Below are 17,712 nucleotides of genomic sequence, written 5' to 3' on the forward strand. Positions count from 1 at the left end.
CACAAGGGTCATGGTCAGATCCAGAGATGGGTCGGCCTTGAAGGCTTAGTCCCTCTGGTGCCCTGTTGGGTGCGTTTGGCCCCGAAAGAAGATCCGGAGGGCTGGACCCAGCAAGGTTTATGTTTGGAGAACAGTAGGGACGTGAGAGATTACCCCAAAGTGATAAGAGGTGTGGATGGTGGGGGGGGGGGTGGCATTGGACATGTGGAGAGAGACATGGGTGGACTGCGGTGGGCGGCCACCCGGGGCAGTAGGTGGCCAGTAGGAGAGCCTGGCCAGAGCTCACCATGAGAGGAGGGTGAGGTCAGTCTCTCCGTCCTAGACACTGTGGCTGGGCTTCCTCCCGTGAGCCCCACTGTCTCTGTGTCTGGGCTAAAGCCTCTCATCTCATGGATGTATCTTCAACAATATAATGTCTAGGCTAAGGCTTACGATTTGAGAGGGAGTCACTGTGAATGAATCACTGTGTATGATTGTAAACTGCATTTATAGCAAAATTAGAGTGGATTTTGTACTGAGTTTTCCAGTTAAGTCACCTTTCCAGAGAAGTTTTGTGTTAGAATAGTAGGAGTTTTTATTTTTTTGTTTGTTTGTTTGTTTTTTGCTTTTTGCGTCACACCCAGCAATGCACAGGAGTTACTCCTGGTTCATGCACTCAGGAATTACTCCTGGCGGTGCTCAGGGGACCATATGGGATGGGGCTGGAGCAATAGTACAGTGGGTAGGGCTTTTGTCTTGCACGCAGCTGACCTAGGTTCGATTCCTAGAATAGTAGGTATTTTAAAAGAAAATGAGCCTCTTTAACTTTGTTAAGTTTGCAGTGCTTTGGCAGTGTATTTTATTAGCATTTGCAAACACCATGGGGATTTGAGTCTTTGATAAACTTATCTGCGGTCGTATTACTTTCTCTAATATTTCCTTACGTGTTATAGATTCCAAGAGGTATTAATAACAATGCACAAAATTTGTTTTGCAAAGTTTAGATGAATTCTAAAGCTACCCAGTAAATTTTTATCACCTATGCTCAAGTGTCATTGCTTCTGAGATCTGGTGTCTTCTCTGGCTTCACAGTGATTTATTTTATTAAAGCCTTTGATCAGACACTATACAGTGCTGCTCTGGAGATGATTCTGGAAAAGTTCAAGATTAGTGGAGAATGCATTCTAAAGCATCCATTTATTTTTTTTTTAAACTCTACTGGAATCCATCTGAAAGGGATTCACTTGTCTTTGCAAAGTTGTCTGAAAGTACCCTTCCTCATGAGCCTCCCTGGCATTACTGCACCAATACAAAAGGAAAACGCCCCATGCTCCTTACTGCTCCCTGTGGTACTGCACCCAGAGGGGGCACTGTCGCTGACCTCCTTCCCTAACTCTGCCCTTGCTGTCAGGTTCTGTGGCTGAGGTGGGGTTCGTAGACCAATACCTTGACCACCCACTAAGAGTCGGGCCCTGTGCTCTGGGCCTCATGGTCTTTTGGAAACAGAAGCAGATGTGACAGGGCTGGAGAACCATGTCAGCGGTGATGCTGAGTGACTTCTCCCCGCCCCGGGCTTTCCACCACGAGTTCAGCCGTTGGAGATCTACGTGCACCTCTGTGCCCTCCTCCCAGTGCCCGTGTGCTGGGGCCTGGCACTGAGATGCTGAACAGAGGGGCTGCGCCTCTGAGTTCTGCAGCAGCAAGGCTGGGGGGTGGCATGTGGGGAGGAGGGTGTGAGCAGGAGCCCTAAACAACCTCGGGCACTCGTCTCCCTCCGTGAGACATTGAACTTGACTGAGAGTTCTCAGCAGAGGGCTGGGGGAGAGAAACAGTCTCAAGTACAAGAGAAACAGCAGAGAGATGTTGAGCTGAGGCCTGAGAACCCAGGGGCGGGGGTGGGGGGTGGCCACAGAGAAGGCCCAGGGACTGCGTTTGCTTCTTCATGTGCTTTTTATTGTGAGGTCACGTGGTTTCGAGAATTCACATTTATGGCTTCGATGTATAATTACAGCATCTTCACGCCACAGTGCCCACCCCCCACACACACACACTCCCCTCCTATCACCTCTAGCCTGCCTCTTACTCCCCTGCTCCTTACCCACACGCTGCGTGCTCATCACAGTTTTGTGATCCAAAGACCGGTGGCCTGGCATCATGAGATGTTTGTCTGCTCCTCATGTTGTCCCTCCCTGCACTACGGGTGCACAGGATCATCTTGTATTCATCTTTCTCCCTCCGGCTCATCTCACTTACCTTAATGCTTTCCAGTTCCACTTGAGTTGCTGCAAAGCACAAACTTTCGTCCATTTCACATTGCTGCATAGTATTCCACAGCTGCGTTTTGACTTGTTATGACTGTCTGTACTGGGAAAAATGCCCAGCAAGGACTAGGGGCCCATCGGAGCCCCTCGGGCAGTGACAGTTAAGGCTCTCGGGTGTCTTCGTCTCTGTAATTAAAAGATCATGGTGGCAGGTTAAAATAAAAAGCAGGGGGCTGGGTTAATAGCACAGTGGGGAGGGTGTTTTTGCCTTGCACACGGCTGGCCCTGGTTCAATTCCCAGCATCTCATTTGGTCCCCTGAGCACTGCCAGGAGTAATTCCTGATTACAGAGCCAAGAGTAACCCCTGCGGATCGCCAGGTGTGACCCAAAAAACAAGCAAGCAAATTAATTAATTGAATTAATAGCAAACACTCCTTTAAAGACAGTGATTGACTCCAACCACTGGGCAGCTCTTTTAATTCCTTGGTGGAGTTTTGAATGAAGGTGGGTTTCCTGTGACTGTCACTTAACCATGTCTGAGTCGTTTTGATGCTTTTCTGCCCATGTGTGCTCTCTAATCTTCCATCTTGCTCTGTGGTGGCCTTCCCCAGGAAGCGGGGAAATGAAATGTGCTCAGTAGCTGTCTCTCCTTCCCCCTCATCCAGAACAATAGTCATGCAGAAAGAGAATATGCTTCAGTATGTCTGCAGATTTGGGGAGGGCTGGTCTCCACCTCTCCCCTGATTTGCATTTTAAAAAATGATTACAGTTACGACAGCATATCTCCAATGCTGCTCATCCTTCCAGTTCTGGCATTCATGGTCGCCTAATCTCAAGACCACCAAAGTGCCCAACAACCTCCCCTTACCAATTTGCATTTCTAATTCCTCTTTCTCATCCTTGGATCCACCTGTGATAGACAGGGATGGAGCAGGACCCATGCTCGAAGCAGTAATTGAGTTGGTAAAGACGCACCTTGCCTGAGAGGCTGTGCGTGGCAAGTGGGGTTCCGTGCACAGACCCTGCCAGCAGGAAGCCACGGTGACAGCAGAGCCAGCCTCGCCAACTAAGCATGAACATTGTAAAATTGATTTTGTCGCAAAGAGCACCGATCATAGCTGACAGTTATCTTAACCCATGTCTTGAAATCCTTCATGCTTCCAACAATTATATATTGTCGTGGTTTTAAAAGGATATCAAATGAAAAAGAACGAGGAGCTTATAATTGGCCATGACACCCAGCCTGGTTTAGATCTCATCTGGCCTCAGTTTCACTCATTAAATATATAATGTCCCACTGTATCTTCGGAAAACACTACAGGTCGCTGAGCTAGTGTGGAGTGTGGGTCATCGAGGAAGCAGAGGGAAGTCTGAAATGTAATTTGGAGGTGTTAGATAAGGGAATGCTCATCCTTTCTAGAAGAAACCAAAGGCAGAAAATCGATGAAAAGAGATGACTGTCAGTTGGCTCGACTTTGGGCCACCGAAGAGAGATGATTTTGACTGATCCAGAGGAATCCACATTTTCTCTCCAGATGGATAAAGAACGGGTGCTAAATTTTAAGAGAAAGAAATATCAGGACTCGCCAGAGCTTAGCAGGCAGCCCAAAACTTCTCGAGATGCCAGAGAAAACTCGAAGGCAGCAAGGCCTCGACTAACTGCCTTTAGGGCCACCTACGTATGTCAAATCATTACAACCTCATGGCTCTGGTGACTTTATTTCCATGCCACATGTTCTTTATTCCAGTAGGTCACAGTCCCACTGAAACATGAGGTCTGTTTCAGGCTCAATTTCACTGTATTCCATGGTATGTATGTGATTCAGAGGGTAGTTAGACACCCAACACAAACGCTGCCTTGATCACCAGGATTATGTTTGGCTTTTGTTTGCTTTTTTATATTTCATGAGTCAAAGTATAGGTGGCAAGGAACTAGAACGTAGCTCCATGAGCATCAAAGGGAGTTTTGCTGAAATATTAAAAATTCAAAGATTTTCTTTGTCGGTGTGGTTAGAGAGATTATGTTTTGAAGAGCAACTCATAGGTGTTGTCTTGGTCTGGCTTTGAGAATTTACTTGGTTAGAGTTCAGTCCACAGATCCCCCAAACACCACCAGGAGTGATCCCTGAGCACAAAGCTAGGAATAAGCTTGGAACACAGCAAGGTGTGGCAAGAAAACAAACCAAATTCTTTTTGTTTTGTTTTGCTTTTTGGGTCACACCCGGCAATGCACAGGGGTTAGTTCTGGCTCTGCACTCAGGAATTACTCCTGGCTGTGCTCAGGGGACCATATGGGATGCTGGGAATCTAATTCGGGTCGGCCATGTGCAAGGCAAACGCCCTACCCGCTGTGCTATCTCTCCAGTCCCCCCAAATTATTTTTTTATTTTGTAAATTAAATTAAAAAATATAATTGACCTGTCTTGGTCAGGATAAATGGGTCGCATCTTTCCTAGCCATGAGCTGTAGTTTCTGGGACACTGAAAATTAGATCTACCAGCACTTCACAGAAACTTGATCCTTTGATTTTGTTCTCAAGTTGCTCCCTCTCAAACCATGTTCATAATGGTACACAGCAGCATTTTGATGGCAGAGACCAGTAACTCAAGATACCATTTTACCCTTTGGATGAAAAAATGAGCCTTCTCCTCACTGATAATTGATATTTAATTCTTCACCAAGAATCCCTATTAAAATCAGTCAGACATGTAGGTAGGTGACAGTCCCAGAACTCTTTCAGCATGCCAGCCAAACAGCAGTTGTGCCCAGGGGCTGGACTGTTCCCCAGCATACTCAGATTCTCTCTGTGGAGATGGACATCTGCTGAGGATAGGGCTCTGGCCATGCTGTGGGATGTCGGGCAGAAGGGACCCAGCATTGTCATGTTGTAAGTCCCCTGTGAAAAAGGCAGAAGAGGAAATGATCAATAACTATCCCCGTCTACTTTAACTCTGAAGGACCAACATGGTCATATTCACCATGCACATGGATGGGATGGTCTGTCATGTGTCCACGAGCATGAAAGCGCCGATACCCGGCTTCAAATTCTCACATCGTGACCTCCCATGGCCAAAGAAACCTTCAGAGCACTCATTCTATGACTATTCTTCCAAAATAGTAGAGTTGAAGCCCTCTCGGTGTGGTCCGGACTCATGACTTCCGTTAGAGCTATGGGTGAGGAACAAATAAGACTCTCTGATGGTTCTTTCCTAAGTGACTGTCACTCTCCACTTGAGTTCATCTGTTCTCTGAAACTTCTGCATGATTCATCATAAATGACAGGATGTGGAGGCATCTCCCGCCAGAACCGGGGTCCAACTTGGTACTGCTTCCCATTCAGAAGGGGAGGAAGGCAGAATGACTGAGTTTTCTGGCAGGTTTGTGGCAATGTATTCACCAGTCCCCCCTTTGCTGATTCTGATATTTCACCAAGCATGTCTGCCAGTGAGCCTGTTCCAGTTTTGCAGATGTGGCTAGAGGAAGGGACCTCCGGGTTCCAGAGCAAACCCTCAGTAGGTGGGTTCCCTATTCCTCACCCCCAGGTAGCACTGACAGAGGGTTTCCAGGGTCTGCAGTGCACTAAGATCGATGCCCCTCACCTCTTTTCTGGGGGCCAGATGCACTTCTTCCGCCTGAGCACAGCAGGCTACCCCGGCAGAGCCCAGAGCCTGGAACACTGGGTACAGGCGGTGAGAGTGAAGCTGCCCTCCTTGGGAGCCTCTGCCCACAGCCTTGCCCACGGGACTCTTTGGAAGCTGCCTTGCAGACGACCAAGCAGAGGCAGGACGTCTGTGTTGGCACAAGCTGGCGGGGGAATAGAGGACTCCGGGTGTGGCTACCTCGTTCATCTGTGGCCATCCCTTGCAGGGACACACAAAACCCAGGAGCATTCTTAGTCATATAGTGGGAACACAGTTTGATCTTCTGTGCTGGCCTCGGTGCCGAGTGTCCTTATCAGCCATGTGTAGGCTTGAAAGCCCTAGCAGGCATTCAGAACCGAGCCCCTGGACAGCGGCATTCAGAACCGAGCCCCTGGACAGCGGCATTCAGAACCGATGCCTGGACAGCAGCTGCCCTGGGATGCAGTGGGATGCAGAGTGCATACCACCGGCGGCCACACCTGTGCCTGCAGCCACACGTAGGGGGCACTCTTGAACTCTCGAGGGCCACAGCTGGAAACAGCTGGCTGGTTGAGCTCTGCCTGTCTCATCCCTCCCTCCCTGAATGTCAAACCCCATCACTGAGAAGCATTCCCGGGGGGGGCGGGGGGGTGAGGGAGTGCTGAGAGACAGGACGGAGGGCAACGCACTTGCCTTGTACACAGCAGAGCAGGTCATTCCTACATACCAGACCTGGTCCCCGAGCCGCCAGGAGTGACCCCTGAGTGCAGAGCCGGGAGCAGCCCTGAGCACCGGGGGCCTGACCCCACTCACCTCCTCCCGCACAGCAAAGGGAAGGGGAGCAGCACCCCTAAAGCCAGGCACAGGTGGCCGCTGGAGCTCGCGTGGAGGGGCACCAGGTGCTCTGAGTGAGCAGCGGCCGGTCAGCCTCCGCCCCCTGGACAGCGCCTGGCCTGGGCGGCTCAGCAGGGCAGAGTCCGAGTGTGCAAACGCTGAGCTGGGAGGAGGGGGACGCACGCGTGGGGGGCTTGTCCGGACTGTGCCCACGGCTTTCTCCCATGCCCACCTGGAACGCTTGCCCCAGCCATCCCCGTGTTCTGCTGGCTCCTGCGCCTGTCTCTGCCGGGTGGGGGGACGCAGGGGCACGTGGGCTGCCGACTAGAGGAGGGTGTTGGCGTGTGGAGACCCCCACTGCCCGCAGACTCCCGTGGCTCGACCCCGCCCGTGGCAGCCACACTGCGGACGTGTGGCACGATGCTGGCTGTTTGCCGACTGTTGGAGCCGCTCGGATTAAGTCGGGCTGCGGGGAGGCGTCGCTTCCCCCGGGACAGATGGCAGGTTGGAAGGTGGCATTTGGGAGAATTACTCACTTTCCCTCATCTGTGCTCCTGCCGCGGAGCTCCTGGGCGGGCACCATGCTCCCCACCCCCACTGTGCCTCCTACGTCATGCGCCTATTTTGGTGGTGGGAGGTTCTCTGGGTGCCCCTGGGTGTGTGGGTGGGGGGAGCCCACCCTCCCGAGTGCCCAGACATGGGAGCACAGCACCACGGGTCCAGGTGAGACGGCTCGGGGTTGGACACTTCTTTTTTTTGGGGGGGGGGTCACACCAGGCCATGCACGAGGGTTACTCCTGGCCTATGCACTCAGGAATTACTCCTGGCCATGTTCAAGGAACCATATGGGATGCTGGGAATTGAACCCGGGTTGGCCACATGTAAGGCAAACACCCTACCTGCTCTGTCACTCCAGCCCCTGGACACTGTTCTTAGTGACCACACCTGTCTATTTGGGTCCCCCCCCAGCAGGGCTTGGGGGCCCCCTAGGGATCAGGCATGTGCAAGGTCAGGGCCCTCCCATTGGGCTCCCCACCCCATCACCCCTGGCACCTCCGAGCACTTTCCCACCAGATGAGGAGGCACCAACCCTTCTCAGCCCTCGAACCCCACCCCAAGGCCCTCAGCCTTCCCGACACCACCAGCCCCCACAGCGCCACCCCTTGGGGCCCCAGGACCCATGACCTAGTACAGGAGCCCTAGGGCACCTGACCTTGCAGCACCCACTCGGGAGCACTACAGGGGTGAGCACCCGGCAAGGCATGAGCTAAGCAGCGGCCAGGAAAGGCATCTGCAGGTGTGAAAAGGCTTCTGGCAGGTCCCAGAGCTTCCCACAGCCGGCCTGTTTCCCCGATGGCCAGATGCTCTGGGTCCCCCCAGGGTGGACCCAAGTCAGAATGCCCGTGTGGCCTCGCACAAGCTCATGTGGCCTCGCACCACAGCCTGGGGTGCCAAGAACGAGGGCACGGACTTGGGGGTCTAACGGCGGGTCGGGTTAGAGAACAAGCTCAGGTCCCGTGTACAGAACCTGTGGGAAGGGGACGCCACAGAAAGAGCTCAGTGCTGCCCGGCAGACGCCGGGAAAGGCCAGCGTGAGGCAGTTGGCGCCCTTTCCAGGACGGCAGGATGGCAGGTCTGGAATCTCGTAGTCACGGCAGGCCACAGCAGGGGCAGGGAGCCCGCGGGAGGGTGCCAGGTGTGGGCTGGGGGAGGGGCCGGGGTGCGGCTGGTCTTACTGCCTCCTCCTCGCCGCCCGCCCCCCGTGGCCTCTCCAGCACCCAGTTGTTGGGTTCCTAACCAGGAGGTATCACCTGGTCTGGGCCGCTGGAAGAATCAGCGGCCTGGAAATAGCCCGGGCCAGCCTGGGTGCATGTGTGGTGGGGTCCTGCTGGCCTGCTGGCGCAGAGGGACAGCTGTGCCCACTTCTCTTCTCCAGCCTCCGGAACCCCGATGTGTCCTGTGGGCACGAGCCAGCAAAGGCCACCAGGACGGGTCTGGGGTTTGCAGAGCCGGGAGGGGCAATGGAGAGCCGCTGAGAGTTCAGGAATGGCAGAACCACGCCGGGTCCAGCCCTTTCTCCTCTCCCAACCCCGGGCCGTGACCCTGGCACTGCCGATGTGGGCCCTGGCTCAGAATCTTTGCTTTGGGCCCACCAGGGTAGCCTGCAGCTTCTGAGGGTTGGAGCCCTCCTGGGCCCCACCCTCTGTGAAGCAGGCGTCCACCCTCACACGCCCCATGTCGGTCTCACTCATTCACTCACTTCCTTCATTTGCTCCAGACCAGAGCTGGCCTGCTTCCTCTCTCCCCGGCAGGGGACCTGGGGGAGGACCACGCTCCAACTTTCCCCTTGGGGTGTCTGGGCCAGGGGCTAATGCAAGGGTCTGAGAGAATCTTCCCTTTATTTTTTTTTCTTCAGTTAATGCACTTATTGTCTCATAAATGAAAACAAAAATTGACTCCTCTGTGGGCTGTGGTGGGTTTGATTTGCTTCCAGAGGGTACATGTTAATGCTGTCGTTCCTTGGTCATTTTTCATCAATCATTTCGAGGTCAGGGACCCCGCCGTTGACAACCTTTACTTGGCATTTACTTAGGAGCCATGATGTCATGTACAGCTGACACTATTTACCAAAAAATGAATAAATAAATAATGAAGCAAACACATTATATGTAATTAATTGTGAAAATGAGGGTCAGGGAAGCATTTCACAGAAGGCACAATCCAGGGAGAAATGTGTCCTTCCTGGTTTGATTGCGGCCACACGGAGCTTTACTGGGAAGGTTGAATGAAAGACTTATTCTTAAGACACAACGCGAGGACGTTCGGACCCCAGCGCAAGGACGTTCTCTGTCACAGGAGTGGACCCAGGACTAGGCCGGCTCATGGCCACCCTCGTCCTCCCAATTGGGCTTTTGTTCTGTTGACAGTGGGTGGCGTCAGGCCGTGGCCTGGAGTTGGCCAGGGAGAGCCTCACCCGGCAAGGAATCTCCCACGCTGGACCCCACGGTGTCCCACAGCAGGGTTAGCCCCAAGGACACGGTGGGGGGCCACAATGGGACGCTCAGTGAGATGATGCTCAGATTGAGCCCCCCTAGACGAGGGTGGGGAGCCCAGGGCCTCCTGACAGGCCACAGGAGTAGTTCCAGGCCCAGGCAAGGATGCAGTGGGGTCTTGGGGGTGGGGTGGGGGTAAAGGCTCAGCCCAGAGCTTCCCCCAGGCTCCCTGCGCCCACGGGAGGTGGATTTTTATTGATTTATTTATTTCCTTTTTGGATCACACCCGGCGATGCTCAGGGATTACTCCTGGCTCTGTACTCAAGAGTTACTCCTGGTGGTGCTCAGGAGGACCACGTGGGATGCTGGGGATCGAACCCGGGTCGACTGTGTGCGAGGCAAATGCTTCTCCCCACTGTACTATTGTTCTAGCCCTGGGAGGGGGGGTGTTGGATTTTTTTAGGGCTGCATTTCTCACCATCTGATTCGCTGTTTCTGGAGTAACACGGCCCCTGCCTCGGGGGTCTGCAGCACCTGCCCATGGGTGAGGGGCCAGCCCACCGAGCCCGCTTCCCTGCTTGCAGCCACTCGCTCCCCCAGGACAGCCCCACGCCTACCTGCTTCATGCCAGGCATGGTCGAGATGCCAACCGCCGTTCCTCTGTAGTATTTTGGGCCCCACCTCCTCATTCCCCACCCGGGAGCCCACACATGTCCCCGTGTGCCCCCGGGCTGACGACTTAGAGGCGGTTTCCATGCCGTCGTGAATCCTGGCTGCTCTCGCTGGCTGAGTCCACGTTTTCCACGTCTCTTCAACAGCCCACATGGTGCAGTGAGTGTGAGTGGGCTGAGACAACCCAGGGGCCCCTCTGCCCCTCAGTGCCTGGCCGCTGTGTCCTCGCTGTCGAAGCGGCCCCAAATGCCCGACCCTTGGTTGCTTTCAGTGTGTGCTGGTCTTGGCGGTGTGTGCTGGTTTTGTTTACCAACACTCCCCTGAGTACCCTGTGCTAAGACCTACCTGATTTCTGCATCGCTCAAACATGCTCAAGGACATGTCTGGGATCTCCCTAACCAGGACCTGCACCTCCAGCCGCCAAGTACCTCGCCCAGGGTTGTGTGCCTCCTCTGTGAATCCAGAGGCACCTCGGGGTGCAGACATGCTCTGTCACGACCCCGCCTGTGCTGTGTGGAGGTAAAGGCCATGTAGGAGTCATGGCCCCCCACGCCCCAGCATAGCACATGCTCAGAGACGCGTGGTATTGATAGAGATGTCCAGGCAGGCCAGAGTCCAGGCACCTCCTTAGTATTCCTTAGTCTTAGTATTCCTGCATTACTGTGTCCCTTTCCCTGAGATCCACTGTGTGCCAGCACACACACTATCCCTGAGGACACAACATGCCGGCAGGCCCGAGTTCTGCAGTGACACTCTGCACACAGCCTGGTCTTCCCCGGGTTGCCGGGTCTTCTTCAGGACCTGCTCTTGGGGACGGATGAGGAACCGGTTAAACCGTGTGTCCGGGTGTGAGGCCTGCACGGCCTCGTGTCCATTACCACGTTTGCTGACGGGAAGCTTGTGTCTGGATGTAAGCGGAGGTACCCACTTTCCCCATTCCTGTCTCTGCCTTCCAGAGTGTGAAGGCTGTGGCCCCGTAACCCACCAGGCAAAAGCCGGCAAACAAAATCCCCGAACAAATATTACTCCTCCGAGAAATCTCACTGGTCAGTGCTGTCAGCATCGAGGCGTGGCAAGTGCTCAGTGATAGCAAAGTGCTGCCGGCTTTGGCTTCGTTCCCCATAGTTAATCCGGGCAGTGGGTACCACTGGTCCCTGGCGTCCACTTTATCTGCCCCAGAAGCTGTCCTGTTCTTGCTGGTTCTTGTTTTAAGAGTATCTGACCACTTCAGACCTCACTGCTTTGAACACATCTCACTGACAATAATCCCAGTTTCCGTCTCTCAAAACTTCCCTCAGCTGATACTTAAAATAATAGCTAAATGTCTCATCTAGATTTTTTTTATTTTCATAAGGACTAGCATGTTAGTTACTAGTTCTGGCGTATTTTTTAGAGTATAATACTTGAAGACAAATACGTATTTGTGGTTGACTTTTAGCCATAAAATCAGAAGTCAGTGATAAAAATTGACACCTCCCACCACACACACACACACACACACACACACACACACACACACGCGCACGCGCCAACCACACATGGACTTACCCTCAGTCATTCTGTGCACACACCCCCTCTCCCTCTATTGGCCACTGTGTGTGTGTATGTGTGGGTGTGGGTGTGTGTATGTGTGTGTGTTCATTTTTAGGTGGAGAGTAATTTAACTGATGTGAGACACTTAGATGACTCTCATTTCATATCTTGTTTAATAGCATAAATTTTAATAAATGGCATCCCAGCTCATGGTGTTGACTTTACGGAACGGAGGCATCACCTCCTGATGAAAAATCGGCCGTGAATGAATCATTCATAATTTCCTGGATAATCATTTACACCTGGGTGCATTTTATGGTGTTGAACAGAATGTAATCAAGCTTGATGACCTTTAAGCATTCTTTTAAATGATTCTTTCTCGATGTCGTGTCTGTGGCGCACAGACACGGGGTTGCACGTGGCTTCCGACAGCAGTGGCTGGGGGCGTGAGATGCGGCTTTCTCCCACCCTCTTAGGAGGGCATGTAAAACAATTGTCTGCAAAGTCGGTGGGATTTTACGAACATTAACTCTAAGCCCGCCAGAATACGTCTCTGATACTGTCTCCCGTGAAATCAGGCAGTTCTCAGGAGACATCTCTGCAGAGCCGGGTTCCCTGTTCCAGGCCCCTGTTGATTAGATGGGAGGGACAGAGGTGGAAAGTTGGCTTCGTATCAGAGCACCCAAGGAATTCCAGAGGGAACTGTGTTTGGTGCCATAGGTTAAAAAATCTTAATTTTTGCCTAATTTTTAAATTATTATTTCGACTACTGTTTAAATGAGTATATTCAAAAGTCATATAAAAAAAAAGGTATCCTAAGTGAAAAACATCCTACCAAGTTTATAAACATGAATCCACTTTAAAATTTCTGTTTCGTGGATCACCCCCTCGAAAACAGTGAAACCGGGATATAATTTTCCACATGAAGCAATTTAGCCTATAAGAATGTCACTGAAATATTTAGCATAAAGATTGGTTTATAAATGGATTTTGAATGTTAACTGCTGTTTGATGGATGCAAATATAATTCAGATTCTCCCATCACCTATTCACATCTTTCCAACACATGGAGATATGTTTCGTGTTAATACAATATGTTTGAAGATAAGAATATCGAAGGTGTTGAATAACTGACATAAACAGTCTGAATTAAAACTCAGAAAATCAGCTTGTATTTACTGGTCTTTGGTAACATCTTGGCTACTAACTTTATTTATTTATTTATTTATTTATTTACTTTGAGGAGGTCACACCCAGTGATGCTTAGGGCTTTCTCCTGGCCCTGTACTCAGGAATCACTCCTGCTGGATTCAGGGGACTGGATGGGATGCCAGGGACCAAATTCAGGTTGGCTGCATGCAAGGCAAATGCCTCGTCCACTGGACTATGTCTCCAGCCCTGGGCCAGTAACCTTTTGGTTGAACTTTTGAGAATCATTTTGATTCTCTGTTCCTGAAAATCTCCATCTGCGTCTAGTCCAGCTGAAGAAGACATTGTGGCACCAATAGCTGGTGACGACATTCTGCTCCATCAGTAGACTTGGGCGCAGCGCCCACAGGTGGAACATGAGATGTCTTGGTGCCCGTGCGTGGCACACTGAAAACCGAACTGTCTCAGAAGCACTGTGTTGATTTCCTGTCTTCCCTTTCTAAGGCAGAGATCTGCTCCAACTTTTGTAGAAAAGGTGAAAGCTGAGTATAGCAAACATTGCATTTCTTTGGGTTCGACACTTGTGTGTTTGTGCAGATTCTTTCTCACATGCCTGTACCGCTGTCTCTGTACACATCACCCCCACAGAAACACGAGGCGCATGGAACTGTGACAGCTTGCCTCGGTGTTCCTGTGTCTGTTTGGCACCAACTTATACGGGAATAAGCTGCAGAGAGCATGGCCCATTCCTCTCGCCGGGTCACAGCGTTCCTGCCAGTTCTGCCCTGGTGTCTCTTGCTCTGCTCCACTCTGCAGGAGGATGTGAGAAGCGGCCCATGTTACTTGGCCATGTTTTGTTTCAGTCAAGGTGAATATCACACTTGGTTATCCTTCCCTTTCAGGCTTTCTCAGGCTCCTAAGTCTCCAATGTAGAACAGGATCCAACCTCTGTTATCTGGGGGTCTTTTGCAACTCCCCCCCCCCCCCCGCAGTTTCTTAAGACTCAGACAAGTCCCCTGTGGGACTGTCACACAGCCGTGGTTTCTCCTGAGCTTTTTCATGTGGCGTTGAGTGCAGTGGCAGAAGGTGTGTGGCCTCTGAGCCTTTACATCCCTTTCGTGTTTCCCTGCCACTGTGATGTGTGATGTCACAAACAGCACTCGGGCCGTAACAGCTCCCGTCCTCAGCCGAGCCCTCTCCCGAATTGTAAATAAATTCTGGAAACTCCTCAGATACCCAGAGCCTGTCCTGTTTCTCTACCCATCCTTCACCCACATGGTTTCCTTTGACTTATTTCTGGTGAACTTGCATTCCTTCCCAAGGCCATTACATGTTTCCAGAGTGTAGTTTCATAACTCATCACACTTTATGTGACCACAGCATGGCCAGTACCCAAGTCCACTTCCTCTGCACCAGAGCCCCCCATCCCTATCCTTCCCACCTTCTCCTCCCACCTGCTCGGTCCCCTCGGTTCAGTGCTCAGAACCCAAGGGTTGGTTTTCTTTGGACATTGTCTCTTTTCATGCTTTGTTTCCTTATATCCTGCCGGTGAGTGAGGCCATGATGAATCACGAATCACGGCCATCCTGTTATTCGTCGATTGCCTCGAGCAGGCCCCAGTAACGTCTCCTTCATCCTAGCCCTGAGATTAGTGCTATATTCAAGGTTCTTTAGGAGAATGAGACCCATCATTGTTACTGGTATTTGGCATATCGGGTACGCCACGGGGAGTTTGCCAGACTCTGCCGTGTGGGCAGGTTACATTCGGTAGCCTGTCAGTTTGTCCAAAGTAGGAATGAGATAGTAAGATGTCATAATAAGATGTCGCGCAGCCGCAAATGCGTCCGCGCTGTTCCGGGAGCTGGTTTTTATAGTCTCTGAGTCTTGGCCACTGATGGGATTACACGGCACCAGGGGGCCAGTTGGTAGGTGTGACCCCCACCTACTGGAATTCGGAGGATCTGGGTGGAGGATGCTCAGCCCCAAGTAGGCTTAGAGATCTCGGCCCCGGGACCTTTGCTCCTCTGCCAGTATCTTCAGGTGTGCGGAGAGTGGTCTCAGCATGGTGGTGGCTGGTCCTGGAGGTCTTCGGCTGCCAGAGCGCTGGTCGGGCCAGGGAGGAAAACTCAACCCGCTCCCCTCCAAGGGGCCCCGGCGAGGATAGCCAGGCACGGGGGCAGGAGACTGCACTGTTCTCTTCCGGAAGCTGGGTTTTATAGTCTCTGAGTCTTGGCCGTTGATGGGATTACACGATGCCAGGGGGCCAGTTGGTGGGTATGACCCCCTGGGTTTATCTTTCTCCTTCTGACCTATTTCATGTAGCATGACACTCTCCAGTTCTAACCAATAAATAGATAAATATAGCTTCTTCAGCTTTTTCTAGTGACTGTAGTTTCCATTGTGTATTGATCATATTATCTCTGTCCACCTATCTGTTCTTGGGCCCTCTGGTTCTTTGCTTATTTTAAGTAGCATTGAAAGGAACACAGGAGTACACTGGTGTTCTGTAGATAGACCCTTAGCAGTGCAAGTGTATTGAATTCTTTTTTTGTTTGTTTGTTTTAAATAATCTGAGAAATCCTCTTACCTCAGCAAACTTTTAAAGGATCCATTTTTGTTTCTGCCAAAACTAACAATTGTATTTGTAGTTCACAATTAGAGTTCTATCATATTCTTATGTTTGTCATGAAGTTCCACATTGCAAGTAAGAATGCGACCAGAAGGAGCTCCTAAAAGTCAGCCTCTGAGGAGTTCTGATGTAGCCTTTTTCAGCCTTTGGCCACTTTCTTATATTTTGGCTCAGTATATTCTAGATTTCTGTGGTCCATGCCCTCGAATCTGACTGTTTGGGGTGTGTATCGCTATTGACTTGTTTCTGTCTCAAACATAGCAGTGTAGATGCACAGTCATATGTGCACACCACGTACAAGCAACTCCAAATCCAAGAGCTGACAGTTCTCCATCACCTTTCCCTGGCTTCTGCCCCTGCAAGGAGAATTCACTGTCCAGCTGTGCCACTATCCTCACTCTCTTATCTTACCCCACAACGCCCAGCGCCTCTCAGTCACCAAACCCAGGCCATGACTGACTGCAGCTTCTTCACAGGCTTCACATACAGTTAAGCAAAACACGGGGATTTATGTTCGGGTTTCTGGACAGTGTTTAGCAAGTGAATCATCGTCCGTAATTGGTTTATGATGCTAATGAAACTTGACAGGGGAAGCAGTGCTTGGTTTAGGTGTGGGGACATTTTGTCATGCTTCAGATCTTGAGTAATGGCCAATCTAAAATTAGACCGGTGCCGGAGTACAGTTTGACTCATGAACAACTGCGAAGACAGCAAGGAAGTAAAGGGAAAAGGCAATCTTTGGATGAGTGCTCTGGGATACTGGAAAGTGATGGTCGAGCTGAGGCAGCCTGGCCTCAGGACCTCCCTCCCGGGCCAGTGGCCCAGACAGTAAATAAGAAACAGGAGACTGACTGTGGACTGTGGTCGGTGAGGCTCACGGTGATCAATATCCATTTGCTTCACTCCAGTCTGTAACTCCCAAGTCCTTTGTGGCCCCGAGTCCAAGAGCCCACCCCACCCCTCTGCCACCCCAGCCTCCATCACTCCACTAGAGCTCACACATTGCATTGTTTTTTTTTCTGGTTTTCCAGCCACACCTGGTAATGCTCAGGGCTAACTCCTGAGTCTGTGCTCAGGGATCACACCAGGCAGGGTTTGGGGGACCAGACGGGCTCCAGGGGCCAACTCAAGTCGGCCAAGCACAAGGCAGCTGCTCTACCTGCTGCTGTCCTATTGCTCCATACCTTATATCTTGTAGAAAATCATGGATTTCTGCACGCCTGGGTTTCCCCGTCTAAGGCGGTGGTTGTTTATGGTGATCTCTGCATGTCTGTTTCCCACAGATGAATTTTTCCCATTTTTCCTCCATATGGGTTTTCTCTGCTTTGCAGCTGCCTCTGTGTTGGCTGTTTCTGGACTTGGTTCTTGGCACATTGGTGTCGTCTCTCTAGTCTTTCCAGGCTTGGAAGGGAAAGAATTATTTCTCCCTTGTACCTGTGGCTTCTGTTTTGTTCTATATATGCGGGAGTGTCCTGTGAGCTTCTCAGGCACCTGAAAGTGCCCTCAGCCAGGGGTCTTCAGAGATGAGATAGGAGATGGAGCCACCCCTCTCTAACTGCACCAGATGACACCTGCCTCCAACGCCAGTTTCTCTCCCCCACAAGATGGTTTGTATGTTCGCCCTGCAGGGTTGTTTTAAGTGCTATGGATATTGGGTAGGTCCGGGATGGTGGGTAATGGTGGGTGCTGGGCAAGCCTCGGGCCTCAGAAGTCCTCCGGTACAGACAGGCACCCTCCCGGACCCTCTCTCTGCATCAACTATCCTGCCCTACTGCTCTGCCTTAATCGTGGCCCTCTGGGATCCTGGGCATACCTCAGTGGTAAAACCTACCTGGCAGACATTAGGCTGCAAGCTGGATGCCCAGAACTGCCCTCCATGCGAAGGGAAAACCCAGCCCCATCCCCTAGGTGAGCTCAGACACCACCACTACAGCTGACAGGATACAACCCCTCCCCTCCCCCATCATCACAACACACAACAGCAACAAACAGGGAGGAAAGGTGGGACGGGGTGAGGGGGGTGGGGAGGAGGAGGAGGAAA

The 17,712-nt window shown here is 51.7% G+C and overlaps 1 protein-coding gene across 1 annotated transcript in view; it reads left to right on the forward strand.

Moving 5' to 3' along the window:
• The window catches only part of PRKN (parkin RBR E3 ubiquitin protein ligase), a 1,106,313-nt gene that overhangs the window by 508,062 nt on the left and 580,539 nt on the right, over nt 1-17,712 (forward strand). The gene's annotated exons all lie outside the window — the stretch shown is intronic.

The sequence above is a fragment of the Sorex fumeus genome, unplaced genomic scaffold (assembly GCF_029834395.1).
Source record: "Sorex fumeus unplaced genomic scaffold, SorFum_2.1 ptg000061l, whole genome shotgun sequence".
Classification (NCBI taxonomy): domain Eukaryota; kingdom Metazoa; phylum Chordata; class Mammalia; order Eulipotyphla; family Soricidae; genus Sorex; species Sorex fumeus.